Raw genomic sequence first — 16070 nt, forward strand, 5'->3', positions numbered from 1 at the left:
GGACATTACGACGACACTTATAATATTTAATACTAAAATATGAGCCTGTTTAAAACTTTAAACCGCAATACCGATCCAAAAGATACTTTGCTATACAACGTACATCCATAGATACCATACAACTTACAAAAACTCATAAAGAGTACATACATATATGCACTTATATACATAGATAATATTACAAGCATTATCCAATACAGTCCCTATCCCTCTTACAGAATATATCAAGATAAAGGCGAGGGTACAATAAACCATAACTAAAACAATACAGAGCATCTCAACAACAACTAAATAACTCTTCGTGACTTCTGCGCCCATATCCTGAAAGGGGAAAAATGTAGGGGGGGTGAGAACATCATCCTCGAAAGGGTTCTCAGTAGAGGGTTTTTGGGAATTACTGTAATAGGATACGTGAAGATAAACCGTACCAGTGATTAATAACCGTCTTATACCTCCTTTTCAAAAACAACGGTTTACAACAAAAGTAAAGTCTGAAAATCTTTTCTAAAAGAGGAACCATTCAATTCTCAAAAACTCAAAAGCCTTTCAAAACGATTTATCTATGCTGAAACAAAATAGCCTTTCATATTTTATTCCAAACCAGAAACACAAAACCGAAATCAACCATCGGTTCATCTCATTCCAACCACGGCCCTAGGCCCAAACAATCCAACCATCAACCAATCACCACAGTCCAACAGAGTCCCAGTAGCAAACACAAATAGGAAGATGCAAACACAAACAAACAGTTATTGCAAGTAGAACAATTAGCAATTAATCACATAGGCAAACCAAGTATAATATGCACACCCAAACAATGTCATATAGATGCATATGATGCATGCCTGTCCCTAGTGGCTGATGATATCATCTGTCGGTTATATAGCCAACCCGACACGTCCTGGTAGCTAACCATGGACAGAAACACCCATCGCGGAGCAAGTAGGTTTGAGCTACAACCCCATTGCTACTACCTGCTCAACCCAGAGCCAGTGGAATAACCACTACTGCGGCTACTACCCAGGCGGGTGTTTAACAGCTCAACCTGGAGCGAGTGGAATCACCACTACTACCGCTACTACCCAGGCGTCACAGTCTCTGACCTGGAGCAAGTGGGACGAACCACAACCCTTGCTACTACCCAGGTATCTCAAGCATATATTCATTCAGTCCCAGTCATGGATCAACATCCATCTCAGCCATCCGGCTTAAGTTCATAATTCATAGTCAGCCATATGGCCCATAACTCATTCAGCAATCAGCCATAAATCAATATCTTACACAGCCATTCCGGCTCACCGTTCAATCCAGAACCAGCCATTATTCATAATCATACACAGCCATTCCGGCCCATAACAAAACAGCACTTTCACCATTCAACATCATCGAATTCATAAAACCGGCATTTAAGCCTCAAATCACTTTTCTCAAGCCATTTCACTTTGAAATCAAATTTCAACTCTTTTCAGCCTTGGCTTTTAAGATCTCATTTCTCAAATCATCTCAGGCTCATAAGCCAAATTTACTCAAAGTAAGTTCCCTTTTTAAAACAAAGCCACTCTCGGCATTCTCTTTCCAAAACTTCCAAAACCATGGCAAGTTAAGGATTTATTCCAAAGTATTCAAAATCACCCATACAACAATGGGATTTCATAACAAAAGTTTCTCGGCAGAGTCCCAAGTCTTTAGGGGAGAATAACATAACTCATTTCACCAAATTCATTTAAAATCATTAAAACATTGGCTTTCTGATTTGAGTAAGCAAATAGGATCTAAGCCAAACCGAGTCATGTAATCATTTACTTCTTTCAAAGCCGTTTCCTTTACTTAGGCAAAACCAACTTCAACCCCCATGATAAATTCTAGAACGTTTCAACTGTTCAAAATTGTTTTAGTCTTGCAAGAATTCAGAATTCAAAGAGTACTTAAAACCTTTCTCAAAACATTTCAAAATGAAACTTGTCAATAGACATTCAGGTTCTTTCAAAGCCATTGAAACTTCTTTAATTGAAACCCCCAAGTCAAATTCAAAGGCATAAACCCCTTTCACATCCAAACAGCTTTAAAACACAAGTTTCATCTAAATAACCTTCTCCTGAAAGAGATACAATGCCTTTCTTAAGAAGCAAGACTAAATCACAATTTCCTCTTTATTAATTCATTTCGAAAGCATGAATCATCCTTTTCTCGATAATTCAAATAAAATAGTAGAAGTCTTTAACTCATCATTTTCCAGACAACATTTTAATAAAGACTCGGATTTTATAGAAATTTCGGCAGCACCTCCCCTAAAACTTGGACTTTTGCCACCCGGTTCGGGTCCCAACTAAACCGTTTCTCATTCCTTTTCAACAGCTCAAAACCAGAAATCAATTCAAAAGCAAGCTAAATCCAACAGTCGCCTCAATGGCATACCTCAAGGAAACCATTTCAAAAATCAACTCAATATCAACCGATTTAACTCATTTATAAATCTTTAAAGAATCGGTTCAGCAATAAATCATTTATCAAAACCAGAGCAATTAAAGCAACCTAGGCTGAATTTCAAGAGCATTCTATCTTTCACATCATCAAAATAATTGACTCAATTCAAACCAATCCTCAACAGATTAAACTCATTTCAAATCTTTAAAGAATCAACTTCCAAAGATTACATTTCACAAACCACACAACAATTCAGCCAAACCAACATCCATAGTCATTCGAGTCAATCCAATAATACATAAGGCAGATACAATCACCAAATACACAATATCTCACATCAGTACCCATATGTAATAATTTCAATAATAAACTATAGTTTTTGGAAAGCGCCCCTATCTCAAAACGCAAATTCCATAACCCAAGCGTCTCACAGAGTCCTTTACGCCTCAACCCGAACTGACGGCAACCAAGACCTCAGCTCCCAGCCACTTTCGCAATAACCTCAACAACTCTAATCGTAACATACAACAACCGAAACTCAATCGTATAGCAATTGATGCCGCAAAACCTTAGTGTATGAAGCCAGAATAGTAACTAGAGAGCTTTCAAATCGAAACGCTTACCGAACCGAAGGAGGAACGGCTGAACCGACACCGCGGTGGTCTACAAACCGGCTCGGCGGCAGCCCGGCAGCCACCTCAAGCGGCAGCTATGACCTGAACCATATACAGTGACAATGAGGTTCCCAGAAACTCAACAGAAAGGAGAACCAACGTAAAACCCTTACTGGTAGAATTTTCCGGCGACGGCAAAAGCAGCCAGAAGCTCCGGCGGTGCTCCCGGAAGTCACATAACCACTCCCAGCGGTCAGAATCACAGAGACGCAGCTCCCTTTTTCTGGCAGTGTTTTTCGGCGACGGTAATGCCGTTTCCCGGCAGCCAGGCATGGTGGCGCGAGTCAACACGGAACCAGACAGAGCGGCGGCGCTCGTCGGCGGCAGCAGCATCCTCAGGCGGCGCGGACGACGGCAGTGCTGGCTTCTGCAGCAGCCCCTCGCGAGCGCTCTCCCCTCTCTCTCCCATCGATGGTGACAACGGTGGCACTGGCGGCGAGGCGCGGCGGGGCACGCAAAGGGCTGAGCACGGCGGCAAGGCCCCCTCCGCTCTCTTCTTCCTCTCTCAGATCTCCCTTCTGGTCGCGACGCTGACCCCATGCCTCCCTCCTTCTTCGACTCGACCTGACGGCGGACTCCTAGGCGGCGGCAAGGACCTCGGAAGCGTGCGGTCTACCCAGCGATGGCAGTGAGATGCGACCGGTTGGATGACGGCGCGGCATGGTGGTGAACTGAACGGCGACACCGAGGCACTGCAGACAGCTCCCCTCCAGCTCAACGGCGACGAGATGCGCCTCCCTCTCTCTCCCTTCCGCTGGCTCACGGTTTCTTCCTTCTCCGTGGGTTTGGAGAAAACTGTGAGTTCTGTGTGGTGAGGGGTGAAACGGTGCTGGAGTGAGGGATGAGTGGGTTAGGGTTTTTGAGTAAAAATTAGGGTTAGGGGCATTTTGGTAATTTCACTTAAAATAGGGATAATATAGTAATTGAAATCAAATTTAAATCCAACTCTATTTGTATATAGAAAAATACTATTTACTCATCACTTTTACAAATTATTTTCAACAAAATGCCCAAATTAAATAATTAGAAATAATATACTTAATTTCTTCATTTTTCCAAAATAGCAATATCAATATACTAAAATATTGATTATTTAGTCCATATCATATAAAATCCTTATTATTTCATAACTATCAACTTTATAATTTAAATATAGAAAATAACCCAATAATTATAAAATTGGATAATAATCATAACTCGTCTCAAATCCAATAAATTAAAAATTGCCTTAATTATCCTTAATAAAATAATCTCTGAAATTAAGGCTATAAATACATGTATGATTTGAGACTTGATCATAATAAGACTTTTCAAAGATTTTGGGTCTTACAGTCGGTCGCTAAAATCGGTCGCTATTTTTTTAACTTAGCGACCGAATTAGCAACCAAAACAAAAAACAAGCTTTTAGGGTATGTTGGTGGCTAAATCAGTTGCTATCTTTAATTTAGTGACTGATTTGCAACCAATATAAAAACAAGCTTAATGGTAGTTGGTCGCTAAATCGGTCGCTAAAAAGTTGGTCGCTAAATCGGTTTCTAAGTGTTAAGATAGCAACCGATTTAGCAACCAACTATAAAATGCTGGTTTTAAAGCATTCAGTCACTAAATTGGTTACTATTTTATAATTTTGCGACTGAATTAGCAACCGACTTAAAATTATATTATTAAAATAGTTGGTCACTAATTCGGTTGCTAAGGTAGCGGTCACTAAATCGGTTGCTAAGGGTTAATATAGCGACCGATTTTAGCGACCAACTATAAAATCTTAGCATTAGAGCAGTTGGTCACTAAATCGGTCACCATTAGCGACCGAATTTGCGATCAACTAAAAAACAAAATTTACAAATTAATTAGTTGCTAAATCGGTCACAGTTTTAAATAATAAGAATAAACTAGATTTCAAAATAAATTAAAAAAACCCCTCACTTTTCAACCCTAACCCGAAGCTCTCTCCTCACACAGTGTCCCTCTCGCCGCCTCACTCCGTCTCCGGCAGAGTGGAGAGAGAAGTCCTTTTCGTCGAGTCCTGGTCGGCGGTGTTCTCGTCGGAGCCATTCTCGTCGGTGCCATCTCTTCTCCTCGAGTCTTTATCGCCGTCTGCCCCTCGCCGCGTACTTCCTCTGCTTGCTCCGCCATTGTCACAGATCATCGCATCCCCGTTCAGATCTGTTGTTGCTCGCCTCGCGTCATTCTTTTCTCAGCGTCACCTCCTGTGGTAACTTCTTCTCCGATATCAACAACAACAACAATAGTCTTCCAGTTTTCAGTGAAGGTACTTCAACTTCGTATCTCTGATTTTGATTTCTCACTATAATTCCAGAGAATGTCTCTATATTTTGATTTTGATTTGGTTTTATCAATTAGGATATTTATTTTCAGATCTATTGTTATTTATTTTCTTCTTGAAAAGTTTTCTTTTGTTTTATTGAATATATATATATATATATATATATATATATATATATATATATATATATATATATATATATATATATATAATGAAGCAATGTGAGACATACAAAGCGGATCTGAACATTGATTTGAAGAAGCACCATGCGCCGGTAACATTTCTGGACAAGATGGCTTATTGGATTGTTAAATCGCTTAGATTCTCCACTATCTATTCTTTCAGGTATTCATTATTCATTGATATCTTTTCAAGTGGTACACGTTGGTGCATGTGATGTTAGGTTGCTGAGGGTTAGGTAGAAGAGAAATCTAGGAAATGTACTTGAACACTTTGTGAAATTTTGTGATTGCTTTCATCAAGAAGTTGAAGAAGGCTTTGGTAGCAGAGTAACTACAGAGAAAGCTGTTAGTATCCTTGTGAAGTCTTATAGCTTGTCTCAGATTAAGAACAAAGTATATACAGAAGTAGCAAACATAAATCAACGTGTGAGGTTTATGTCAGATTCCTTAAAAAGAAGAATTTCCCACGCACACATTCAAAAGACTAATAATAATTTTTTTCATTCATGACTTTAGGATTTTGGTGTAGTAGAAAAGAAGAGAGACCATGCTGCGTTCCTGATTCAGTGCCTTGTTTATTGCTATAGCTCTAAGCTTGGGCTCTATCTACTATGATATTGACTTTGGTGTTGGATCTATTCAGGTAAACATAGGAAATTAAAGCTATAAGATATCCTTTAATTATAGCTTTCAATAATCAAGGTTAATGAGTGGTAATACTGTTTTTGTCATGCACTTGCTTCAGGCGATAGGATCTTTGCTTGCTTTCTTAAGTTGCCTTTTGTCTTACTAGAGGAAATCAAGGTAAATTGTTTGTCTCTTGGTCCTTATTTAAATGTTAATGGAACTTTCTCCTAGTTTTACTACATTGCAATTGAGTAACTTTCTTCTTTACTCTCTGTGTATTATAGACATTATATATAATACTTTGCATGTTAATTTAACTTTTTGTCTCATGTTTATTATTTGATTCTTGATAGTCATATTTACAGGATAATTTGATTAGTTTACCGTTTAATAGCAATCTAAATGTAATATGAAATTTTCCTTTGGGTGGTGTTAGGTATTTGAAAGAGAGAGATTGAATGGACACTATGATGTTACAGCATTTCTCATAAGGAACACATTTTCTGTTGTTCCATACACGCTACTAGTAACTCTGGTTCCGGGACTAATATCCTATTACCTTTGTGGACTCCAAAAAGGACCAGAACACTTGGTATACTTTCTGTCAGTGCTATTTGCCATAGTTATGTGGGTTGAGAGCCTCATGCTTGTTGTGGGAAGTGTCTCCCCTAACTATGTTATAGGCATGTTGATTTCTGGTGGAATTCAAGGATATTTTATATTGATTTAATCACAAAAATTCACAAAGTATTCAAGTACATTTCCTGACATGATATTTTATATTGATTTTGTTCAGCAGATATCATGTACTGTGATGAATATGTATACAATTGATGGTTGCATTCTCTTCTTACATTGCAGATTTTCCTAGCTCTCACAACTGCTATAACTACCATTAACTAATTAACAAAATTGCTAACAAAATGCTAAGAGCCAGAGTTAATTGTTTTGTGTTGTGTTGTTTCCTTCAATTTTGTTTTTTAGGACAATTATTTGGTCATAGCAATTTTTTTTATATGCTTGGATGCGTCTTGGTTGAAGCAATGGGATGTGGAGTCTGGAATGTTATGTTCTACTTTGAGTCAAAGTGCTATAAAACTGAATCAACTAGAAAAAAATAGAGGGAAAAAACCTTTTTTTTTTGTTCCAATTAAATTAATCAAAATAGATGGTTGTTGTTGTTTATGTATGTTGATTGGTATTGATTTTGGTGTGCCTGTTTGAGTATATAGCAAATTTGTAGCTGAAAATAAAATTAGACTCAATCAATTTACAGTTGCTTAGAGTAACAAAATATGAGGATAAATATATATGCTTCATTTTTGTAGCAAAATGCTGACATGGTCTTTTTTTTCTCCACGCAGTTAAATAGAAAATGGAAGGAATGTATTGTTTTGGATTAATTATTGGGTGAACGATGGTTCTGGGATCGACGGACTTGGGTGGGATTAGAATTTTCAATGGAAAAGAGTACTTTTGAAAGACATACATTTCCTAAACCAGATACATGAGATCTGCAACCTCTGAAGCAGAAAGTGTAAGGATAAGAATGTTTGGAAATTTAATCAACATTGTATTTTCAAAATAGTTTACTCCAATAAAGAAACAAACAAATAGTAGAATTGAAAATGTTAGATACAATTCAAAAGACACATATTTTTGAAATAAATTTAAAAATAATATATTATTAATTAATGGAGATTACACAAAGCAAGATCAAGAACTTGGCAAGAATATAGATAGTGAAGTCAATAATATAGTTACTTGATTCAATATCACACTCACAAGTATTATTTAGCTTAGTTACAATTCTCTCTTTTCTTCATATTCTTCTTCATTAAATACTTTTTTTTTGCTAGTGTGGAGTATGGACTATAATCCCCCTTGTATGAATTTTGGTATCAACAAAAATTCTCTCTAATCTTAAAGATTTTCTAAATTAAATGATCATAAATCAAGGAATATAGAAATATCACCATTGTGTTGATATCACATCATTAGTTAACTTGATTGTCTCTAGTAAAATTAAAATAAATAACGTTCTCATTTTATTTTTGTATATAACCTTTTCTTCCTAACCCTTAAATGTTTTTTTGTTACTAATAATGTTTGGTTGCTAATTAGCGACCGATTTAGTGACTGAAATGTTGGTTGCTAAAATACAGTTCTCTACTTAGCGACCGAATTAGAGACTGAAACACTGGTAGCAAATTATAGACCAAAATGCTGGTCGCAAACTAGCGATCGATTTAGTGACCAAAAAGTTGGTCGCTATTTAGCGACCGATATACTCAGTGACCGAAAAATTTGGTCACCATTTAGCGACCGATTATATAGCGACTGATTTAGCGACCGATACTCTATGGTGAGGGTTTGGTGTCCTTGTTCAAAAATCGGTCGCTAATAGTTAGCGACCAAAGTTGGTCACTATTTTTAATTAGCGACTAAGGTTTTAGCGACCACCAAAATCGGTCGCTAGATCAGTCGCTAAATCGGTCGCTATTTCGGTAATTTCTTGTAGTGATAAATCTTAGTTCACGATGACCTCCTCCTGCTGTAACAAAGGATTGATATGTCTTACTTGGTCTAATATCAGCTTCATCGTTATTCTGAATTGTGCGAAGGTCAAACATGCTTAGCTGCCTATGTTGTTTAATCATCTCAGCTTCATTTGGATAGCATGCATGTAAATGATTCAAAACAACCTTGGAAATAACCTAAACACCAGTCTCCTTCAATATATGTATATAAATTCTTGCAGAGCAATTTAATCCAGCTGGCGGGTTTGTCTTCTCAGTAGGAGATATGTTGGATTTCCATTTTCCTTCTCTATTACATGTAATTAATTGATTTTTTATTTCGTTTTTCTTCCTATTTGTATTCCTTATTTTGGTAGCAAAACTTGCAATTTTAGCATAATTTTGTAAATTTTTTCAACTCTTTCAAGTGTGTTAAAACTCATCCCAACCTTTGGCACAAATTGCTCATCAACATCAAACTACAATAACACAAAAACCTGGTCAATACAACATTATTATTAACTCAAAACAACAGCAAAACCATTATTCATATTTGAAAACACCAAAATCTCATAAATATAAACTTATTTTCAAAATCAAATTCAAAACAATACAAAAATCAGATTTAAAAAACATTGAAATCCTTAATCCTTTGGCAATAACACAGAAAATTGGACAATACAACACCATTATTGACTCAAAACAACAACGAGATTATTCATATTTAAAATCAAATAATTTTATTAACTCATTAATAAATGAAAATCACATAAAACTAAACACACAATCACTAATTCCATTTAACACCAAAATCTATACAAAACACCAAATCAGTAATACTGATCTTCACAAACCAATCCATAACAAAAATGAACTTATCAAAACTCACCCTGGTTCAATGCACTTGAACTTGTATCATACATTGTTTGTTCTCAATATTTGATTTCAGAAATAAAACAACGATCGAAAACGATAACACAGAGAAGAAAAGAAAAAATATGAGAAAGCAAAGAAGAAAACTAAAAAAAATCTGAGAACGCAAAGAAGAGAAAAAATATGAGAACGCAAAGAAGAAGAGCGAAACATCAGCAATGAAATCACGAAGAAAATAGGACTGCATGAAGAAAACATTAGAAAAGCAGTTAGTTAGGATTACTGGCGCGTAGATGTTATTTAAATTAAAATAACTTAGTTAGACTTAGTTAGTGAAAATGTTTAGTTGTAAAGCTTTTTTGAAAGGAAAAGTACAGGAAAGCAACTCCCCTACAAGCCAACATAAGCCAACTTTATTATAATTTAAATTTTATAAATAAATAAAAATTTAAAAATCAAAATTCAAAATTCAAAAAAGATTCTTTCTACATTTAATCTAATCACATTTATAATACACAATAAAAACAACCTATAAAAAACCTAATTCATTTCCATTCATTTGGAAACAGTCAAATCTCTCCCTCCACAAATATGCCGTCTCCACGCATTTTAGACGCCGCCGCCGCCCACCGACCACTGTCACGTCTTTCGTCGCGCTGCGCAGCCTCTTCCACGTGTCCCGTCACCGTCCTTCTTTCATCGACGGCGTCGCCCACCATCCCAATGCAACTGCACCACCGCGGCCCCATCCCTTGCGACGCAGCCACCGCCGGTCCCATTCACAACACGCGATCAACTACTCCGATCCACGGGGATTCCTCCACTCGCGATGCGCGGCCTCCGTGGCTTCCTCCTCGCAACGCGCCACCAAGAGTCTCCCACCGTACACGCAATACCGTTCAAGATGTCATCGTTGGTCACCCTATGACTCTTCTTTTTCTCCTCTCCTATTTGGTTTTGAATGATTCTTTTAACTAGTTTTTTATGTTTCTTTTTCTTAAATTTTGGATGATTTTTTTATTAGTTTTGGATGATTCTTTTTCCTATGTTTAGTATGTTTTTTTCTTAGGATTTGGATGATTCTTTTTCCTATGTTTTGTATTTTTTTTCTTAGGATTTTGATGATTCTTTATCTTATATTTTGGTGTTTTTTTTAGTTTGGACGTTTTTTTTAAGAGAAATTAGAATTTGCGTAATAAATAATAAAAGATGAATTAAAGTAAAAAGAGGTAATTAATAATTATTAATTTTATATTTTTTAAAAAATAAAATTTAAATAATTAATAATTAATGACAATTAATTAATATAGAGTATAGTTTAAATATGTTTGTTGGCTTATTGTTAGTTATACCTCTCTTAATTTCCTAATAGAATTATTTTTAAAATATCTATCAAATAGATCTTAACTAATAAATTTTTTACGAAATTTATTGAGACTTTACGACCGTCTATAATAATAATAATTACTAAAACCAACACTTCATATAGTTGATAAAACCTATGCATCAATAATTTTATTTGTTAATATTATCACAATCTAGAACAGTAAATAAGAACTTCTTTTTAATTTTTTAATTTAAACTTGTTATATCAATAATAATAATAATAATAATATATCATCCAAATATACTCAAATAACAAAATAATATATTGAATACAATCCAAAAATAAATAAAAATAAAATACATCCAAACCATCAATAGTAGTCCTCATCATATTACCATGTAATAATTCACAAAAATATTTTTTATTTATGAATTAATCTTATTATAAATTGATTTGATCGTATTTAGATTAGCTTTAAAAACAACATTAAAATTAATTCATTTAAAAGACATATCTAACAACACAAAAATATATTGCCCTTTCACACATAAGAACATCAACAATAGCATCAACAATCCTAAATTCTCCAAAAATATGCAATTAATGTGCTAAATTGTTAGAACCAAATACAAAATAATAAAAAAATCAAGTAGTAATTTTAATAAAAATAGTCAACTATGTATTGTGAAATATCAAACGTACAGAATAAAAATTCAAAGAAATAAAATAATGTAAAATAAAGCAAAAAAAATTTAATCACTATGGATCCTGATAGTCATCATCGTTGTCATCTCCCGGTCCTATTGAGACGACAATCTAGGTGGTGGTATCGGTGTCTGTCCTAGCTCCTATGACGATCCAGGGATAGTCGAAATAGAAAGCAATGACTAAGAAATTTCATGGGTACCAATAGTCGCCCTCTCTCTACCCTGACCACGAGGCCAACTCAGGCCACCTCTGCCTGTTGTCATGTCTACCTGAAACAAGAATGAAAAATAGTTATGTTGCTAGCGTGCAATGTAATTATATAATAACCTAATTAAAGTTTGAACATATAATAAGGTAGTTAAACTATACTTAGGTTACCCATATTTGGATTCATCATCTTCTTCTTTTGGTTTATTCTCTTCTTTCGAGATAACTTCCTATTCATCGTCAACCCTAAGATCAACGATGTCATCGTTCATAACAACTGACATAAAGGTGATCGGATCACCAGTATCAACCACCATCTTCAAAAGAGTTGGGTCTTCAATTTAGTGAGATTTTTAATCCTCTATCACATTAGACTCAACACAGCATCTTGGCTTAGTCTTAAGGACAACCACCCAATTAGACTTGCATGACTCCGAAAAAGGCAAATAGTATACTTGCCAGGCATTTTAAAGTAGAATAAAAGGATCATAATTCCTATATTTCCTGGTCACATTTACTTCAATGATATTGTAGTCCTTGTACTTTTGTGTTCCTAGTCGCGGACTTGGATCATACCATTTACATTTAAACACACACCTTGTGCAACACACTATACCAATCAAAATGGCCACTTCCTGCATTCCCACAGACTAGACTCTCGTGTTATCTGTTTTCTTTTTCACTGACCATTGTAAAGAATGAAACCTATATCCATTAACACTATAGATTAGGAAGCTTGTGTCCTTATTCATTCTGTCCTAACTAAGTGCAACAAGTTCAAGTTCCCATTCTATTATGCCAATTAGATTCACTCAGGCGTATTCTTTGAACCAATGTGAAAAATCATTAAGTGATGTATTAGGATTTGTTTCTTGGAATAAACTAGGATGCAATAGCATAAATAAGAAAAATTTCATATTACTGAAGTTTTGATTAGATGAAGAAGTTATCTTACTAATTGAAATATTGATGAAAACTTGAAAAACTCATGTCACATAGGGTAAAACCTAGTCACGGTTAAAAAACATATGCAGATATACGGCATCAATTTTCTTCTTCTCTAATCAATATTCACTACCCGTATCCATTGCAACTCCTTCCAAAACAAAGCTGGATTGATTGGTCCACTTGACGAGGATTATCCATTCTCATCATTCCTTCCAACTCTTGTTCTCCATGACTCAACATGAGACTCAAAATAGAAAGAGTGAAATACGAATGTTTCTTTAGTTAGGAATGCTTCACAGATGATACCCTCGATCCGAGTTCTGTTCTTTATGGTTCGCTTGAATGACCCAAAATTGGACCGGCCGACACACTCATGCTTCGTATGGCATGTGGATTGCTAAGTATTCCATCACATCAAAAAATCTTGGAGGAAATATTCTCTCCAACTTACAAAGTATGATGGAAACATTCTTCTCCATGACAGTGAGATAATCAATCCTAAATTTTGTAGTACATAACTCCCTAAAGAACTCATTTATTTCTATGAAGGGTTTCTAGATATTGGTAGGAAGTTTTTTAAATACAACCAAAAGCAATGACTCAATAAATACATGACAATCATGACTCTTCAACCCAACAAGATTATTCTATGAGATGTTTGCACATCTACCTAATTTAGAGGTGTAACCATCAAAAAACCTCAATCTCCTATCCAGCTACAAATATTTTATCTTTAATCCTTCGTTGGAGCAAATACAACCTTTGGTTTAGCCTACCGGTTGTTGTTAAGTCTCTTTAAGTTCAGATTTGGCTGCCTCCAAATGTCCATCAAGTATAACATAACCTTATTGTTATCCTTGGTTCGTTTATTGTCCATTACTGTGTACATGATATTATTAAACACGTTTTTTTAGTATGCTCTCTGCCATATCCCGAAGGTCTCAACCCTGCCTCATTATTGATGATCCTAAGAATACTACTGACCAGATGCCACATTTCTAAACCACCCAACCTGACGGGTGCCTCTTCTTGTTTAGATTTATTCTTCCTAAAAGAGTCTTTGTTGCGCCAAATAGGATAATCAAACTCGAGGAATCTTCAATAACAATCGAACTATGAATTCTTACTCCTATTCTTTAGCTAAAATGAATTTGTATCCTCTATATAAATGGGACACGACATTCTGCCCTGAGTGAACTGTCCAGACAACATGTCGTATACAGGAAAGTCGTTGATGGTCTACATCAACGCATCATGTATTTAGAAGTTTGTTTTAGTTGAAATATCATATATCTCTACACCATCAATCCACAACTCATTCAATTCATCCACCAAGAGTTGCAAGAAGACATTAATTTTGGCCTTTGAATTGCTTGGACTAGGTATGACATAAGATATCATATAGAGGTCTACGTCTCCTTATAATATAGCATACAACTATTCAAACAACAATCGATTTTAACCGAATTTAGACTTAATTTTGAAGCTAGCTTCTTTGCCTCATAATGATTTCGGGGGACACCAATAGTCTGGACTGATATTAATTCATTACAAAGGGTAACCCACTTATCAAAAGACTCTTGGGTGTGATTTGACTTAGACTTAATACTCATCATTCTAACACAGGCAAACTATTTCGAGTGAACGCACCCCTCAAACAACGGTTGTGCGGAAGATTCTAATAAATCATAAAATCTCTTTGCCTCCAAGTTAGGCTCTTGTTCAACATCTTTCATATCATTAGCATCGATTGTATCAAATACCCTTTCATTGTATCTCTCTTGGTTACCCTCCCAATTCACCTCTTCTATGTTCAGTTCTCTAACCACCTGAACCCTCCCTGATTGACCCTCATACCTATTGGAATTTAGTGCAGACCGATTAATTCCCTTCTCATCAACTTCTCCGCATTCAGTCCACACCCAATTATCATCCTTAAACCCATTACGATAAAGGTGAAGGGTTATATCCGAAGATCCTAACCATTTATTTAGCTGACACTTATAGTATGGACACCTAGATACCCCTTGAGACCTAAATGGTTTCATGTTGAAGATATATGCAACAAACTGATCAACCCTCCTAAAAGAACTCAGGTTTTAACCCCCTCTCCCCTCGATTGATCGTTATCCCTATCATACATCCACAAATGATAACTTGAAATCTTTTTACAGCAAACAACCTAGAATATAACCAACAATACAACTTATTAAATTTTTTATTCTTATTTCGGCAGAGTTGCTTTTATAATTAGAATTATCCACCAAATATAATTTTTATTTTCTCACAAATCAAATATGTTTTAAATAATTTTAACAAAAATTCAGTAGACTTTTCTCTTAATTCAGATACTTCCACCAATAAAATTTATCAAATTTTACAGAAAAATAGTTGCAGGCATAAATTAAAAATAAACACACATTCAATAAAACATCAAATCATAGCTATTTTAATGCGCAACTCCTTATTATTCCACAATATTTCAGCAAATAAGGATTTCGAGAAGGCACTATTAGACAACATGTTTCCACCTTCGTCCTAAAACTCTATATCAAAAGTAAGTCCAGTATAAAACTTAAATAATATAGCACACTTAGAGAGACAAAAAACCAACCTGAATGTTACTTGAACAACCCATGTATATATCAACACGAACAAACCTACAATTAAAACTACACGACGTTCAAATAAAAAAAAATCTAAAATAGAAATAAAGTTAGTGAAATATAAAAATTAATAATAAAAAATTAAGTACATTTATAAAATTAATTAATCTAATCCAAAAATCTTAGTTAATAGTAAAGTTAATTTAACTAACCTAAATTCAAGTCTAAATTAATCTAACTTCAACCCTAAACTAATTATCTAACTAATTATCTTAATTAGTTATAAACTAACTTAATTAATCAACTTAACATAATTTAAATACAAACCTAATATAATTTAAATCCTAATTACTCTAAACATAGCTAATTAACCATATATCACAATTTCACAACATATAATTTATAAATGAGAATTAAAATTTTATATCTTAATTAAAAATAAAAATTATATAATTACTCTAAACTAATTATAAAACTAATTACTCTAAACTAAGTATTATAAATTTATCATATATCACAATTTTATATAACTCCCTTGCTTCGAGACAGTAGCAGCGTGGAAGATTTTTCTAGCATGGTTGCAGTGACGGTGGATACAGGGGGCAGAGGAGTGTAGGATTAGGGTTTAGTAAATGCCAACAATGTAAAAAAATAGAAGGAAGAAAAGAAGACATACCTAAATGAAGGA

This window comes from Arachis ipaensis, chromosome B8, assembly GCF_059453495.1.
Source record: "Arachis ipaensis isolate K30076 ecotype BB chromosome B8, ASM5945349v1, whole genome shotgun sequence".
Classification (NCBI taxonomy): Eukaryota; Viridiplantae; Streptophyta; class Magnoliopsida; order Fabales; family Fabaceae; genus Arachis; species Arachis ipaensis.